Below are 16,466 nucleotides of genomic sequence, written 5' to 3' on the forward strand. Positions count from 1 at the left end.
GCTCAAGTTCATGTTCATTCTGAGGACTCTGCTGAAGAAATGAGGAAAGAATTATGATAAAGTTAACATAAAGAAGAAGAAGAAGAAGAATGAGATTGAAAGCAACACGAAAGTTTTTTCTACCAAATCCGATTACCTGACCCAAATTTAGTGGAAGGTGTGCAAGAATTTGAAGTCCACATCGCAGTTTACAACAGTTAATTCACTGAGGTATGTGACGTAATCTGGAGCCCATGCCCCCAATTTAACATCATACTCAAACAATAAATGCCAAGTCACTCAGTTATCTTGGTTCTTACTCTGTACCAGGTTGGATCTGAATTCCATAGTACATGCATTTTTTTACACAGTGGGACAGCTACACGTAAATTTGTTGGTTCAATCACTTGATGGCTACTTATAGCAAGAGATTAAATATTTTGGAGCCCCTGGTCTTACATCGCATAACGTGTTCTAACTCTGAATGGTAGGTCACTGTATTAAAATGTGAACACAAACTTGGCAAATATATTACTCTAGATGCAGTGGGATAGGAAGATGTCGGATGTTAGTTCAATTAGTTCCTTGATACTTGTAACAGAAAGTTGGGTTTCTTATCAGGCCTGAACTCGGATACATATCAAATGGACTCCCAAATGATAGCATGGTACGAGGTGCGATCGGAAAGTTTCAAGACTGTGTCAATATAGGGCGAACCGGATGTAGTACGAGCTTCTGCCGCTAGGGGGTGCGGCCTACATTCATAGTGAATCAGTGTGCCAACCGGCATCATCGAATTAGCATTTGTTTCTTAGTTACGGGAGTTTTGGTAGTGAATTACACCGACCCTCCTGCGATTTCGGAATGGCGGATTTTCAAATTTTGCCAAAGACTCGCCAAAACGGCTACGGAAACCTATGAAATGCTAAAGCAAGCATTTGGGGAGTCCGCAATGGGTCGTGCACAAACGTTTTTGTGGCATTCACGTTTTAAAAATGGCCGAACCTCTGTCGATGATGGCGAGCGTTCTGGACGACCATCTTCGAGCACAACGCCCGAAAATGTTACGAAGATTCGGCAGGCCATTCACGAAGATCGACGTCGTACCATCAACGACTTGTGCGACATTGTTGGGATAGGCTATGGGACCTGTCAGCTGATTCTAAAGGAAGAACTCCACATGCGACGCATCATGACAACGCGCCAGCGCACACCGCCCTCAAAGTTCGGCAGTTTTTGGCCTCAAACACCATGGCCGTCATCCCGCACCCTCCTTATTCGCCGTGTGACTTCTTCCTCTTCCCAAAGATGAAAATTCAGCTAAAGGGAAGGAGATTTGAGACGATAGAAGAGATTGAGGCAGAATCGCAGATGGTGCTTGACAGGCTGACAAAGAAAGATTTCCAGGGATGCTTCCAGGCTTGGCAGCGGCGCTGGGATCGTTGTGTTCACTCCCAGGGGAACTACGTCGAGGGTGATGGATGAATTTAATACCTGAGATAAGTGTACGGGTTTTTATAGGCGCAGTCTCGAAACTTTCTGATCGCACCTCGTATTTAAGAGGTTAATAAAAAATTCTACTGCACGGAATAGAAGAAAAGTCACGTATGCCAACTATCCCTGAATTCTCATCCATCCCTGGATACATTTGTACATACACTCAAACAGATAAGAACCATAAATAATTTGGTTAAAGGGAGGCTTACCTTCCATTCATCTTTCATTATGGGAAAAGCTGATGGTGTGTAAACCTCATCATTTCTCACGCCAACGGAATCCTCTTCTCTCAGAACATCCACGTCATTTTCTATCTTGATTTTATCAATATTCTGCTGTAAAATTACGAGTTAAATATAAATTCCTTGAGATGATATGCATCAAATGCAGGTATAAACTGGATGGGAATCTACAATAGCATATTCTGAAATAGAATATGGGGTGCCCTCAAACTAATATTGAGTACATTCAGGATAAAATTGTATATCACAAATCAATTTCACATAAAAATTTCCAGAATATAAGAAACTGCTGTAATGCAATGTGCGGCAAGAACATTCATTAACCTTGTGTTGATGAAACAAGAAATTTACTGGAGTCTTACTGTAGTGATGCCACGGTACAAGGCATCTCACATTCAACCCCGATAGATACACACGTTCTTTCTTTCCTTTATAAAGTTAATTCCACACTGTTAACAGTGTAGTGGACTGAGTCCCAGAAGCTCACATGATTTTATTCCGTCCAGCTTCATACTATAATATCTAAATCGAAACTTTCAGCCATCTAAAAATTCGAAATATAATTTTAACGCTTCTATTTCATGTGTTCCTGTTACTCCTACTGTTTATTGTCCTGTTGTCTCGATGATCCATCCGACCGAGGAGTGAACATTTAAGTTTGTGCTCACCATAAAAACCTGCAACAACTAAATAAAGCCGAGTATTGTCAGGTTGGTATTACCGAACTAGCTCGTAGCTCGCTAGATGTCACGTGCTACGAATGGAAGAGACATTCTAACCAAACTTTTTTTTTATTCTCACGCCTATCATCAGTTCGTTTTCTCCTTGTTCTGCCTTTATATGGTACCAATTCAGTGTTAAGACCGCAATCTTCCGAGATATGTGTACACGCTATTTTACAGGAACCCTTAAAAATATAAGGCCATTAACAGCTCCTGCCCTGGAAATGGCGTCTTTAAACCAGAACGCCTTCCCATCTGCCGCGTAGAATTATATGATCCCAGACTTGAGACAATTTACAGAGCCTTTAAATAATTATATATGTATCACATATCACATTATTTGTTCTAGCATTAATTTTCCGTTTCAGGTAAAGAGGAGGACTGCTTGTTATTTAGATGTCCTCTCAAATAAAATCACGTCTTAAGACAATTCCAAGGATAAAGGAACGTTGTAAAAAAGCGATGCTAATAAAAGTAATCTATAATTAATACGAGGAAGGTGTTAAAATTATGGACGTGTTCTTGGGTGGCTGAAATATTCGACACGCATTTTACGCTCTACACAGGTGTTTTAGAAAGTGCTCTAAAGACAACCTTCAGCACGGGGAGTTAAATACCGCTGTTGTGTTCGTCCTGGGGTAATACTTTCTTAGTGTCCCTTTAACTTTTGCTCTAAAATACTTTATTTATCATAACATTTGAACACTTGAATGAGACACTTAACTAACCCCCCGAAGGGCAGTTAGTTAGGCATGTTACTTAAGATTTCAAAACGCAACCAACCTCCTAATGTTTTAACCGTCAATTCGAGGCGGTTAGTTTAGTTTCTTACACAAGGTTGGTTGCGTTTTACAAACTTGACCAACCCCCCCGTAGGAGCTCCGAAAGGAGCGCCCTGCTCTAGTACTATAAAAATTTGTGATTTCGTCGTCGTTAATAAATTACGTCGTCAATCAACAATGCCAACAGATATTTGTTTATACTCTGCATTGTTGTGTTGGTATAGAAACACAACAATGCCGAGTAAACAAATACCGCTTCACAACAAAGAGATCGAAAACTATCAAGCCAGTCGCATGATCACTGCTCCAGAAGCAGCAGACCGCATTCTTGATTATCGACTGACAGTTGGCTTAAAACATCAGAAAAGTGAAAGAAGACGTCATCAAGTATTTGAAGTACCGACTCCAACAACTTCAACAAGGTAAACTGATACTCATTCGATATATTACGATTACGAAAACTATTATGATCGATTTTAAGACGAATATTTGCAAGGGTGGAGATAGACGTGGAAGGTTGACTGAACAAGAACATCGACGTAAAGACGTAGAATATCAGATTAGAGAACGCGCTCCGAAAGGAACGCCCTGCTCTAGTCTACTATAAAAATTTTTGATTTTCGTTGTCTTCAGGAAATGACGTCTTCAAACAATGTCAACAGATATTTGTTTATACTCTGCATTGTTGTGTTGGTATAGAAACACAACAATGCCGAGTAAACAAATAACGTAATAAATAAACAAATACCAAGCCAGTCGCATTGTCACTGCTCTACAAGCAGCACATCGTCTCCGAACAGCGACTTAAAACTATTTAAGAAATGAAGGAAAGTGAGAGAAGACGTACTGACACCAACAAGGTAATCTGATACTGATAAGAATACTCATTCGAGTCAAACTGCTTACGAAAACTGACGCCTCTGTGTTTAAATTATATTTAGGCGATAAATACAATGAAAGAAAGGGGTTAAAAGACTTGAGTAAGACACAAAACTAACCACCCCTTTGGGGGGGGGGGTTAGTTTAGTTTTTTACTAAAGATTTTAACAAATTAATATACAAAAACCTCAGAATTTTAAATTTTTAAAAAAAATGCAAAACTTGCTTTACATATAGATTATAGATATACATAAAGCTTAAAAATTTTCAGCAGAGACGAAAGCATCTACGGAATAATAAGAGTGAGTGAAGAGGTAATCTTTCAATGCAGGCTTAAATACCTTTATATAATAACTTAGACTTTTAACTGTTGGTGGAAGATTATTAAACAACTTGATACCTGTATAGTAGACTCCTTTTTGATATTTAGTAAGGTTAGGATTTGGCACATAGAGATCATGTTTCCATCTTGTATTTAAATTATGTACATCTGTATTTCTTTTAAATTTATCTAAGTTTTCCACCACACATGATAGACAGCAGAGTATAAATTCACTTGCAAGTGGAAGTATATTAAATTTACGAAATAATTTTCTACAAGATACCCTGCTTTTGACACCGGCCATTATTCTAATTAATTTGTTTTGCATGTAAAAAGTTGTCAGTGGAACCATGGTTCCGGATAATTTGACGTAAATACGTCATACCTGCTTTACAATCGAGTAAAGTTTGATTAAGACATTGCTTATTTAAATTGAATTAGTTACGCTTAAGATGGGTCTGTGGTAGATGAATGTAATGTAATGTAATGTAAGGTAACTATGTAGGTAACCATTGTTTATTTGTTGATAAACAGATGACGTATCCCAGGTAACATAACAATGAAGTTATGTTACCTAAGAAACTAATTGCTACGTGATCTGTTTACTCGGCATTGTTGTGTTACATTACTGCCGTCAACAATCCGCTTTCGTTATTGCAGAAAGAACTGAGCTGTGAATCGGCTGTAGAATAAGTGCGTCGTAGAATAGATAATTTTGTGCTGGTAAAAACGTTTTAGAATATCACAGGTACTTATCTTATGTAAGAATTATTACATTACATTACATTATAGAGACGTATTTACGTCAGATTCTCCGGAACCGTGGTTCCTCTGTCAACATTTCATATCTTATATTTCTGAATCTGTAGTATTACAGAATCTGAAAATCGTGTACAATGAACACAGAAAAATACGACCTTGAACCCATCCGTACGTGTTTTGTATTGTTCACTGAGGTGAACTCTAGAAACTGTGATGGGTGTGTTATAGCTTCATTGCTTAATTTAATTAACAGTAATATAAACGTGATTTATATATTTTCAATTGTGTGTATTTTAGATACCGGTGACAGAAGGTGACGTCTTCAAACAATGTCAACAGATATTTGTTTATACTCTGCATTGTTGTGTTGGCATAGAAACACAACAATGCCGAGTAAACAAATAACGTAATAAATAAACAAATACCAAGCCAGTCGCATTATCACTGCTCCAGAAGCAGCACATCGTCTCCGAACAGCGACAGAAAACCATTTAAGAAATGAAGGAAAGTGAGAGAAGGTAATCTGATACTGATAATAATATTCATTCAAGTCAAACTGCTTACGAAAACTGACGCCTCTGTGTTTAAATTATATTTACGCGATAAATACAATGAAAGGAAGGGGTTAAAAGACTTGAGTAAGACACAAAACTAACCACCCCTTTGGGGGGGGGGTTAGTTTAGTTTTTTACTAAAGATTTTAACAAATTAATATACAAAAACCTCAGAATTTTAAATTTTAAAAAGAAATGCAAAACTTGCTTTACATATAGATTATAGATATACATAAAGCTTAAAAATTTTCAGCAGAGATGAAAGCATCTACGGAATAGTAAGAGTGAGTGAAGAGGTAATATTTCAATGCAGGCTTGAATACCTTTATTTAATAACTTAGACTTTTAACTGTTGGTGGAAGATTATTAAATAACTTTATACCTGTATAGTAGACTCCTTTTTGATATTTAGTAAGGTTAGGATTTGGCACATAGAGATCATGTTTCCATCTTGTATTTAAATTATGTACATCTGTATTTATTTTAAATTTATCTAAGTTTTCCACCACACATGATAGACAGCAGAGTACAAATTCACTTGCAAGTGGAAGTATATTAAATTTACGAAATAATTTTCTACAAGATACCCTGCTTTTGACACCGGCCATTATTCTAATTAATTTGTTTTGCATGTAAAAAGTTGTCAGTGGAACCATGGTTCGGGATAATTTGACGTAAATACGTCACACCTGTTTTACAATCGAGTAAAGTTTGATTAAGACATTGCTTATTTAACTTGAATTAGTTACGCTTAAGATGGGTCTGTGGTAGATGAATGTAATGTAATGTAAGGTAACTATGTAGGTAACCATTGTTGTTTATTTGTTGATAAACAGATGACGTATCCCAGGTAACATATCAATGAAGTTTGACGTTTCCCAGGTAACATATCAATGAAGTTTGATGTTTCCCAGGTAACATAACAATGAAGTTATGTTACCTAAGAAACTAATTGTTACGTGATCTGTTTACTCGGCATTGTTGTGTTACATTCCTGCCGTCAACAATCCGCTTTCGTTATTGCGGAAAGCGCTGAGCTGTGAATCGGCTGTAGAATAAGTGCGTCGTAGAATAGATAATTTTGTGCTGGTAAAAACGTTTTAGAATATCACAGGTACTTATCTTATGTAAGAATTATTACATTACATTACATTATAGAGACGTATTTACGTCAGATTCTCCGGAACCGTGGTTCCTCTGTCAACATTTCATATCTTATATTTCTGAATCTGTAGTATTACAGAATCTGAAAATCGTGTACAATGAACACAGAAAAATACGACCTTGAACACATCCGTATGTGTTTTGTATTGTTCACTGAGGTGAACTCTAGAAACTGTGATGGTAAATAACTGATGGGTGTGTTATAGCTTCATTGCTTAATTTAATTAACAGTAATATAAAAGTGATTTATATATTTTCAATTGTGTGTCTTTTAGATCCCGGTGACAGAAGGTGACGTCTTCAAACAATGTCAACAGATATTTGTTTATACTCTGCATTGTTGTGTTGGTATAGAAACACAACAATGCCGAGTAAACAAATAACGTAATAAATAAACAAATACCAAGCCAATCGCATTATCACTGCTCTACAAGCAGCACATCGTCTCCGAACAGCGACAGAAAACTATTTAAGAAATGGAGAAAAGTGAGAGAAGACGTACCGACACCAACAAGGTAATCTGATACTGATAATAATACTCATTCAAGTCATACTGCGCATTCAAGGGTTAAAACACTTAGATAAGACACAAAACTAACCACCCCTTTGGGGGGGGGTTAGTTTAGTTTCTTACTCAATGGGGAACTTCATACTTATGATTCAATTTAACATTTTAGAGTGATTAATTCAAGGAGTATGAGATGGTTGAGACATGAACCGCACAAAATTTAACAGATTCAATTGACTTTAGGTAGGTGGATGATCTGAACACGACAATGAACCTTTAGAGTTCCATAATATAAAGCAAGAATTTTGACGTACGTCTACACGGAAGGGACATTCGGCAAAAAAGCGTAACGGAGATGTGTAGGATCCGTATCCGTAACGTCGTGTTTGTTTATTTCAGTCGTAATCCAGGGCGAGCCTCAGCTACTGGGCGGGCGACAGGTGGCGGATAGTGATATGAGGGTTAGCTGCGAATAAGGGGCAGTCCCGGACCGAGGCGGCAAGACCGGAGAGCGTGGGAGTGTAGCTGGTGGCAGGCTACACCCATCAAATACCACATGAGCTCAGTGCCCCCACTGCCTTGTGGGTAGGGGAGGAATCCCCAAAGGCTACGGGAAGGAAAACCCTGACAGAAAACCAAGGGTAGAAGGGGCTGCATAGGGATAGAGAAACCAATCCTTCTAAGGGAAAGAACCCGGAATAAAAACTTCTGGAGGACGGGGGGGGGGTTGCACATCGGACTACCAACCCAATTCTGGAAGAAGCTCACACACTGAAAGGGCCGTAGTGCTAGAGAAGAAGAGGTTGGAGCAGAAGCGCACATGTAATGAAGAAATTCGAAACTTTCATTTTGTTTGTATGTATTCTTCCTTTGTGTGTGTCTGCGTGCGCGCGCGAGCGTTTGGGTGTGTGTATGTGGCGTGGGGCGTGGGGCGTGTGGGGCCTGGTTTCCTGTCGTGTTGTATCGTGTGGTTTGGTGTGTTGTGTGGTGTGTTCTGCAGTCGTGTCGCGTCGTGTCGTGTCGTCGTGTGCTGTCGTGTCGTGTGGTGTACTGTGGTGTGGGCCGACACCACACGACACGACACGACACGAGACGACGCCACACGAGACGACGCCACACGAGACGACGCCACACGACACGACGCCACACGAGACGACGCCACACGACGCCACACGAGACGACGCCACACGAGACGACGCCACACGACACGACGCCACACGAGACGACGCCACACGACACGACGCCACACGAGACGACTGCACACGAGACGACACACCACGCGACACGTCAGCACACCACACGACACGACACTATACGACTGCACACCACACCACACCACACCACACGACACGACAAGACACCACCCCCACACCACGCCCCAGACGCCCCACACGCCACACACACACCCAAGCGCGCGCGCGAACGCGCACACACACACAGAGGAGGAAGACGTACAAACCTAATGAAAGTTTCGATATTCATTACATGTCCTTCTTCTTCTTCTTTACCACTACGGCCCTTTCAGTGTGTCAGCTTCTTCCAGAATTGGGTTCTTAGCCCGATGTCCAACCCCCATAGTCCTCCAGAAGTTTTTATTCCGGGTTCTTTCCCTTAGAAGGATTGGTTTCTCTATTCCTATGCAGCCCCTTCAACCCTTGGTTTTCTGTCAGGGTTTTCCTTCCCTGTTTTAAAGAAGTAATTGTTTTGTTTGTTTGTTTGTTCCGAAATGTAAATCGATCAATCGATAAGGAACATGAATGATATTTTATTATCTTAATTATAATAAATTTTAAATAAAATTATATTGTGATCAGACTGATTAAAATAAATAATTGATATAATTGTTTTATTTCCATTGTCATAAATATTGTACAGATTTCTTCCAATTTTGGGCTGTGGTCTCCAGAAACCAAGTTTTATTGCTGGAGAGTGGCCATGTTTGAAGAATATTCAGATTGCATATTTGTTAGAATGTGGAACAGGAAATCTACCTTTTAGTTTTTAGTTTTCATTTTTATGTTTGATTAGTGGAGTTAGGCTTTGAAATTTTCTATTATGATATATATTTAAAAAATGCTTTTTCATAGGTTAAAAAGCATACATAGAGATTATGTGAATTTAAAGTTAAATTTGATAAATTATGCATGGAAATAGTTAAATAAATGGAATGATTGTTAATTTATAAATAATGATAGTTCATCATATAAATTGGAGTATTAAAACATCAGTAGGTCTCACAAGTTCTCTGCAGAATATATTTGTTTTAATTTGGAATGAAGATTCTTCTCCATAATTGCAAAATCTTTGAGGTGGCAAGAAGGGTTGCTTCAATGCGTCATTCAGTTTCCATCAATTAACCTCAAATACAGTAAATAAAAATGCGATTAAATATTAATAACGCTAATAAGAATAACTTCATGGGCAACAGAATTTTGTAGACGAAAATCCCTACGTTCACAGGTCGTGTAATTGTTTCTGTCCCGACGCAGAAGCACGGAAATGTAACTCATCTGTGAGGATTAATACCACGTCACTTTTATGACAATTTAAGCAGTCGCTTTTGTGTAACACTTTTAACGGGAGTAACACAAAAGCTAAGCGAGTTTTGTGAAACAAAATACTGAGGAAAATCTCAGGCGGGATCTATGGGAGATAGGAGTTGAAGGAGACTGGATTTTGTTGGCCCAGGACAGGGTCCGGTGGAGGGCTTTGGTTAATTCGGTGATGAACCTTCGGGTTTTATAAGCCATCTGGTTGGTTGGGTCCACTATTTGGGAAGCCTGAGGGGAAGAGACCTCTGGGGAGACCTAGACGTAGATGGGAGGACAATCTCAGGCGGGATCTATGGGAGATAGGAGTTGAAGGAGACTGGAGTTTGTTGGCCCAGGACAGGGTCCGGTGGAGGGCTTTGGTTAATTCGGTGATGAACCTTCGGGTTCCGTAAGCCATCTGGTTGGTTGGGTCCACTATTTGGGAAGCCTGAGGGGAAGAGACCTCTGGGGAGACCTAGACGTAGATGGGAGGATAATGTCAGGCGGGATCTATGGGAGATAGGAGTTGAAGGAGACTGGAGTTTGTTGGCCCAGGACAGAGTCCGGTGGAGGGCTTTGGTTGGTTCGGTCGATGAACCTTCGGGTTCTGTAAGCCATCTGGTTGGTTGGGTCCACTATTTGGGAAGCCTGAGGGGAAGAGACCTCTGGGGAGACCTAGACGTAGATGGGAGGATAATGTCAGGCGGGATCTATGGGAGATAGGAGTTGAAGGAGACTGGAGTTTGTTGGCCCAGGACAGAGTCCGGTGGAGGGCTTTGGTTGGTTCGGTCGATGAACCTTCTGGTTCCGTAAGCCATCTAGTTAGTTAGTTAGTTAATTAGTAAGTTACTTAGTTCTTTCAGTTGTGTGTTCGTAAGGAGACGAATATAATTTAATCTACCTTCTGAGACTCTTCGGAATTGTTAACTGTCTTTTCAAGGTAACTTTTGTAGAAGAAAACGGTATCAACGAGACGTGTTTTGAACCAAAGTTACAGTCTCGAACTGTTTCATAAAGCTTCCTACATGTCTTCAGGGTTCGTTCTTCAGTATCTCACACATTTATTACCTAGAATACAAGTTGAAATAAAATTCTTCGTAAGCGTAAACGATATATTCTTACTTCTGTCTCCGCCTATTGTACACAGACTAGAGCAGGGCGCTCCTTTCGGAGCTCCTAGGGAGAGTTGGTCAAGTTTGTAAAACGCCACCAACCTTGTGTAAGAAACTAAACTAACCGCCCTGAATTGAGGGTTAAAACAATTGACCATTGCTTTTTGAAATCTTAAGTAACACGCTAAACAAACTCCCCTTCGGGGGGGTTAGTTTAGTGTCTCATTCAAGTGTTTTAACCCCTGAGTAAGAAACTAAACTAACCCCCCGAATGGGTTGCGTTTTAAATTCTTGAGTAAGACGCTAAACTATCCCCCTTTGGGGTGTTAATTTAGTGTCTTATTCGGAGCACTTTCTCTAATCTGATTTTTTACTTCTTTATGTCGCTGTTCAGAGGCCAACTGTTCTTGGTCAGTCAGCTTTCTACGTCCAACCCCACCCTTTCAAATCTTCGTCTGATTTTTTCCCTTCTGTTTTTGTTGAATACGTTTTTCTACGTTTATCGATGTATTTCTTCCTTCACTTTTCTTTATTTCTTAAATATGTCAGATGTTGTAGTTCTTTACGTCGCTGTTCAGAGGCCAATTGATCTTGGTCACTCAACTTTCTACGTCCAACCCCACCCTTACAAATCTTCGTCTGCTTTTTTTCCCTTCTGTTCTTATTGAATACGTTTTTCTACGTTTATCGATGTAAGACTTCCTTCACTTTTCTTTATTTCTTAAATATGTCTGATGTAGTTTTTACGTCGTAGTACAGAGGACAACTTTTCTAGGTCAGTCAGACGTTTTAAAATCTTGAGTAAGACTCTAAACTAAGTCCCCCGAATGGGTGTTAAACACTTGAACAACCCACGTTTTGGGGAGGGTTGTTCAACTGTGTTTTAAAATCTTGAGTAAGGCACTAAAGTAACCCCCTTCGGGGGGTTACTTTAGTTTCTTTTTGGTTGAATATTATTATTAGTATCAGATTACCTTTTTGGTGTTGGCAACGTCTTCTTTCACTTTCCTTCATTTCCTAAATAGTTTTATGTCGCTGTTCGGAGGCGATGTGCTGCTTCTGGAGCAGTGATAATGCGACTGGCTTGATAGTTTTTGATTTCTTTGTTGTGAAGCGTTATTTGTTTACTCGGCATTGTTGTGGAACACAACAATGCCGAGTAAACAAATAACGCCCTGTGTGTGAGCAGTGTAAGGATGTGGATCAGAAGTTGAGCTTCGTGTGGAAGTCTGTAACGGTCCAAATTACATCTTCTGCTGAGGTAATTTGATCCTACCATTTAGTTCTTTTATTATTTTATTAGGCTGAATTTCTTTTTACTTTTCGTTTCAAAATTCTAACTTGTTGTTGTGTTTCGAGGGTAATACTGGGATGTTTACTTCTAGTTCATGGCATATACCTAACTGTTTACGACAAAGACATCCGAGGACCTTCGGTTCACATGAGTCTTGTGATTTTACACCAGGACAATAAACTGTCGTGAATTGGTTGTAATTCCAAGTGTCATACTTCAACATTTATGGCGGAAATATGTAGAAAGTTAGTTTAGACTCTGTGGTTCATTGTCACTCAGCAGATAATGTTGCTGGACCTTACGCATTAAATAGGTTGAGGGGGAACTCTTCAACAAACTTTCGAGGTAGCCGCCCGCAAACCCAATACAAGTCTGAGATCATCGTCTTGTGGCTAAAGCCAAGTTTTATCATCTGCACATCTTTATTTATTCTTAAATAATTAAATTGTGTATAAATAAAGTATTATATTCAGCGATAAAGGAAGCTTCTAGTTGTCGGGAGTTACATGCCATTAACACCCCTGAAATGAGTCAAGTGATTACCAGGGAGCGAAGCTATAACGTAGAAAAACTTATTTAACAAGAACAGAAGGGGAAAAAAAGACGAACATTTGCAAGGGTGGAGTTGGTCGTAGAAAGTTGACTTACCAAGAACAGCGTGGTAAAGAAGTGAAATATCAGATTAGAGAATGCGCTCCGAAAGGAGCGCGTTCCTCTGGTCCATTCAAAATCTTGTAAAACTAAAGTATTCAAGAAAAGAAAGTGTTTTATAACTGAATAATGGAGATACCAAAATTCTTATTTTGGTTGGTAAGATCAATAAATATATATATATATATATATATATATATATATATATATATTCCTGAAATAAATTATGTGGTTTCAACATTCCTCGGCTTACATTCGACTGGAACATTGCCTATTTATACGGATTGGTGTGCTGTTAATTAACAGGTTGTTTTGCAGAATAACCTCCATTAGCTCTGTTGTTGACGACCGTGTCCCATTTTCATTTCGGAGGAATCTTCCATTTTGGGCCCAACAAAAATCATCTTAATCACTGCATCAGATTATGAAGAGTTATTAATAGGGTTATATTTTACCGCGTGTCAGACCATCGATAAAGCGAGAAGTGAATGCAGATAAGAGAGTAATGAAATTAAATTACATTTGAACAGAGTTAATTTACAAATACAAGTTAGTGTGAGACTAATAGCCATTTTGACACCTGGTTTAATGGTGATAGGGCAGTTTACAACAGCGGCAATGCTTTGAATTTTACTCAAGAGCATCCTTTTTATGTTATGAATAAATAAAATTACAAGTTCCTTAAAATCTTAGGCTATCTTACACCTGGACACGTGATATTTCTTCAAACACTTTAGATAACTAAAAAAATGTCTGAATTGAAAATTGTTGACGTTTCATGTCGTGTAAAAATTTACAGAAAGTTCGTCGTGAGTGTTTCGTAAAGTAGACTGTATGTGTCCGTAATTGACCAAAACTGAATTCGCCAGACATTTATAACAGCAAATTTAATTTTAAAAACCCATTTCTTCAAACGCGGTCCTTTTATGAAACAGTTCCATGAAAAACATAAAATTATGGGTTGGACAGCTTACTAAGAACAAGTTTCGATGTAAATTCCTGAACAACAAATCCGTTCCTGTTATAACGAATATGATCACATGTAAACGCGCGTTTTTGTAGTGTGAACTGAAGCCCTCGCTGACATTTCGGAAGTCTGTAAGGGTATAACCCCCGGTAGTCTGAATCAGGAGAGCCGGTCTGCGGTCCAGGACACGTCCTCCAAAAAGAAGCGTGATTTATGTCCTCTTAACAGCGACGCTCGTTTGAAACTTAAACACAGGGAGTCATAAAAGGGTTGCATAAGAGGTAGTGCCTTATTTCGGCGTGTCCAGAGGCGGCGTCACGGCATTTTCCCCCTCCCCCCAGAAAAGTTTCAAAGTTGAAATCACCGAATATAGACGATGAACGTCAAACACCATTCTGTTGCTCGAAGGTCACAATTAAATTCTGGCATGACGAGGAAATTACTGCCTCATCACAATAGCGACTCCGTTGCGGCTGATTTCAGCTTTGCCTGAGAAATAAACCCAATGATTATCAGATTTAAAATGACCATAATTCCTCCAGTGCGTCTCACTTAAAGCATCGTCGGTCGGGTCGCTCGACAAAACAAAATCCTCATCGGCTTTTAATCTCGTTTTGGTGATCATGTGGTCCATAGTGCAGTGAGGCCACTCTCTCTTCTGCCCCGCGGTGTTGGAACCAAGCCATACGGGCCGTGTCTTCAACTTATCGACACCAGGTCGGAAAAGGAGTCAGTCGCCTTTCGCCCTGGCTCGATACTGATCCCGCCGCTGTCCAACATCAGATGCAATGTCCCAACTAACTAGGGACGTGGACGTTGACGCCAATGTTTCGTCGCGGTCCTGAGGAATTAACCTGCACTATTAACACATGGCGAACTAAGCTGCTTTTCAGATTATCCGAGGCACCTCAGTAAACCCCTTACTCTCGTTTGTTATCTGGGGTTTTCACCAAATCTTCAAGTGAGTTACTCAGCTTAACAGGATGGACCACGTGAAGGTGAGAGTCAGAGTTGAAGTCATTGGCCAGTGTATTTCTCTGACCCTTGTCTGGCATTAAACGGATACATTATTTTATGCTCTCAGTAATGGAATCATTTGTTTTAATCACGTGATACAAGGACAAAGGAAGGAGAGTTTCAATGCAAGAACGCCAACAGATCCACACACCGACCACCGAAGCTGGCCACTTGCGAAGTAATGAAGACGGCAGCGTGGCTTTAAGTTTCGGGTAGATTCAGTACAAATGCACTCAAGGTTAATGATTAATACTTTCTCTTGTTACAAAACACTACGGATGTAGACTGGGAAGTCAATAAACATTCCTGGTGAAATGTAGAAGTAATCACTAGTACCAGGAGAAGGCGATGAAGATGAGTCTTCAGCCCGGATTCTGACTGGAATACTGTAGGAGGGAATAATGAATTCGAAGCGACTACAGTACTGCGGTGCATAAGGTAAGTATTTAAACCAACGCACTACAATTCCCGAGGAAAATCACATCTACTTCACATTAATCATGGCCCCGAGTTACGGAAGAACCGGGATCCAAAGTGCGGCTGATCCATCAAGCAGGGGATCGTGGAAAGTTAAGTGATGTGATCGCCAACCTTCGCTAGCGGAGAAGGCACTTCGAGATAAAATTTGTGCATATTCAAGATGTGAAAATCATAAGAAACTAGGACAGTTTAAAAGTTGTTTTTAATATGGTTGGGAGGAAAAAGGTCTGAAGTGACGTAATGAAGAAGCTGAAATTTTCTACATTCCTCCCCCATCTCTAAAGAAATTAAATTCAGTTTTGTCTGGGAACTTTCATTCTGTTCGACGAAGCACTAGAAATAGAAAACAATATTGGCCATTTGAATACGTTATTTCTCTAACGTCAATTAAATATATGTAGGTATATTAAGACTGTATTTCATGTCGTTTAATTAATAAACACGTAACACATGGTTGTGAACTTTTATTTCGAAACGTGTTGTATTGACGCGTATTTAAATAATCGAGGTTAGTTATCAGGGCACGCCTGCAAATTATTTTCTAGTGAACTTAATTTTCTTTTTTTCCTTCCAGTAATTAAGTGAAGTAAAAATGGCTCGCTTACACACAGCAAAAGCCGAATGTATAAGCAAATATTCATTAGCGGCTTTCCTCTGCCCTGAGACCTGCTAATATGACGAATCTCTTCGTGGTTTTTCCCAGGCTATAGAAGCAAAGTCCGGCGTTGTTAAATAAATAATCACTTATTAATCAGAATATTCACTAGTTCGCCTCCAATGAGAAGGCTTCGTTCGAAACATTAATCAGGTGTGAATTAGACTGGACAGAGTTCATTGACCAGCTCTTATAAAAATAAAATGTGTCTTCATGTCTCACGGCATGCAGGATGCTCCCGACCAACTCAGCGACTAGCAGTGTCTCACATGTGACTTTATCTCATAGCATTATTTACTTAAATTTAAAAGAAATGTGTATACTCCTTGTTTAAAAAGTTATTGTTAT

General features: G+C 39.5%; 2 long non-coding RNA genes across 6 annotated transcripts in view; both read left to right on the plus strand.

The window, feature by feature from the left end:
• LOC147870877 (uncharacterized) overlaps nt 1-9,260 on the plus strand; it is a 321,359-nt gene extending 312,099 nt beyond the window's left edge. For 2 of the 4 annotated variants that reach the window (XR_015533075.1, XR_015533074.1), the window contains exons 3-5: nt 5,483-5,703; nt 7,179-7,418; nt 7,811-9,260. This is a non-coding gene — a long non-coding RNA (uncharacterized LOC147870877). Of the gene's footprint in view, nt 1-3,521; nt 3,645-3,855; nt 4,083-5,040; nt 5,172-5,482; nt 5,704-7,178; nt 7,419-7,810 lie in introns of those variants that run through there. The other 2 variants (XR_015533073.1, XR_015533072.1) reach the window with 2 other exon arrangements.
• Nucleotides 9,261-12,003: 2,743 nt separating this feature from the next.
• On the plus strand, nt 12,004-16,418 carry LOC147870895 (uncharacterized). 2 transcript variants are annotated; one of them, XR_015533085.1, is made up of 3 exons: nt 12,217-12,315; nt 14,603-15,421; nt 16,038-16,418. It is a non-coding gene; the product is annotated as an uncharacterized LOC147870895 (long non-coding RNA). The 2 variants fall into 2 exon arrangements; XR_015533084.1 differs by lacking the exon at nt 16,038-16,418 and having other exon boundaries at nt 12,004-12,315; nt 14,603-15,916.
• The last annotated feature ends 48 nt before the right edge of the window (nt 16,419-16,466 follow it).

Source organism: Zootermopsis nevadensis, unplaced genomic scaffold (genome assembly GCF_977971745.1).
Source record: "Zootermopsis nevadensis isolate Lab colony 2312 unplaced genomic scaffold, Znev_1.0 Znev_ptg000085l, whole genome shotgun sequence".
Classification (NCBI taxonomy): Eukaryota; Metazoa; Arthropoda; class Insecta; order Blattodea; family Termopsidae; genus Zootermopsis; species Zootermopsis nevadensis.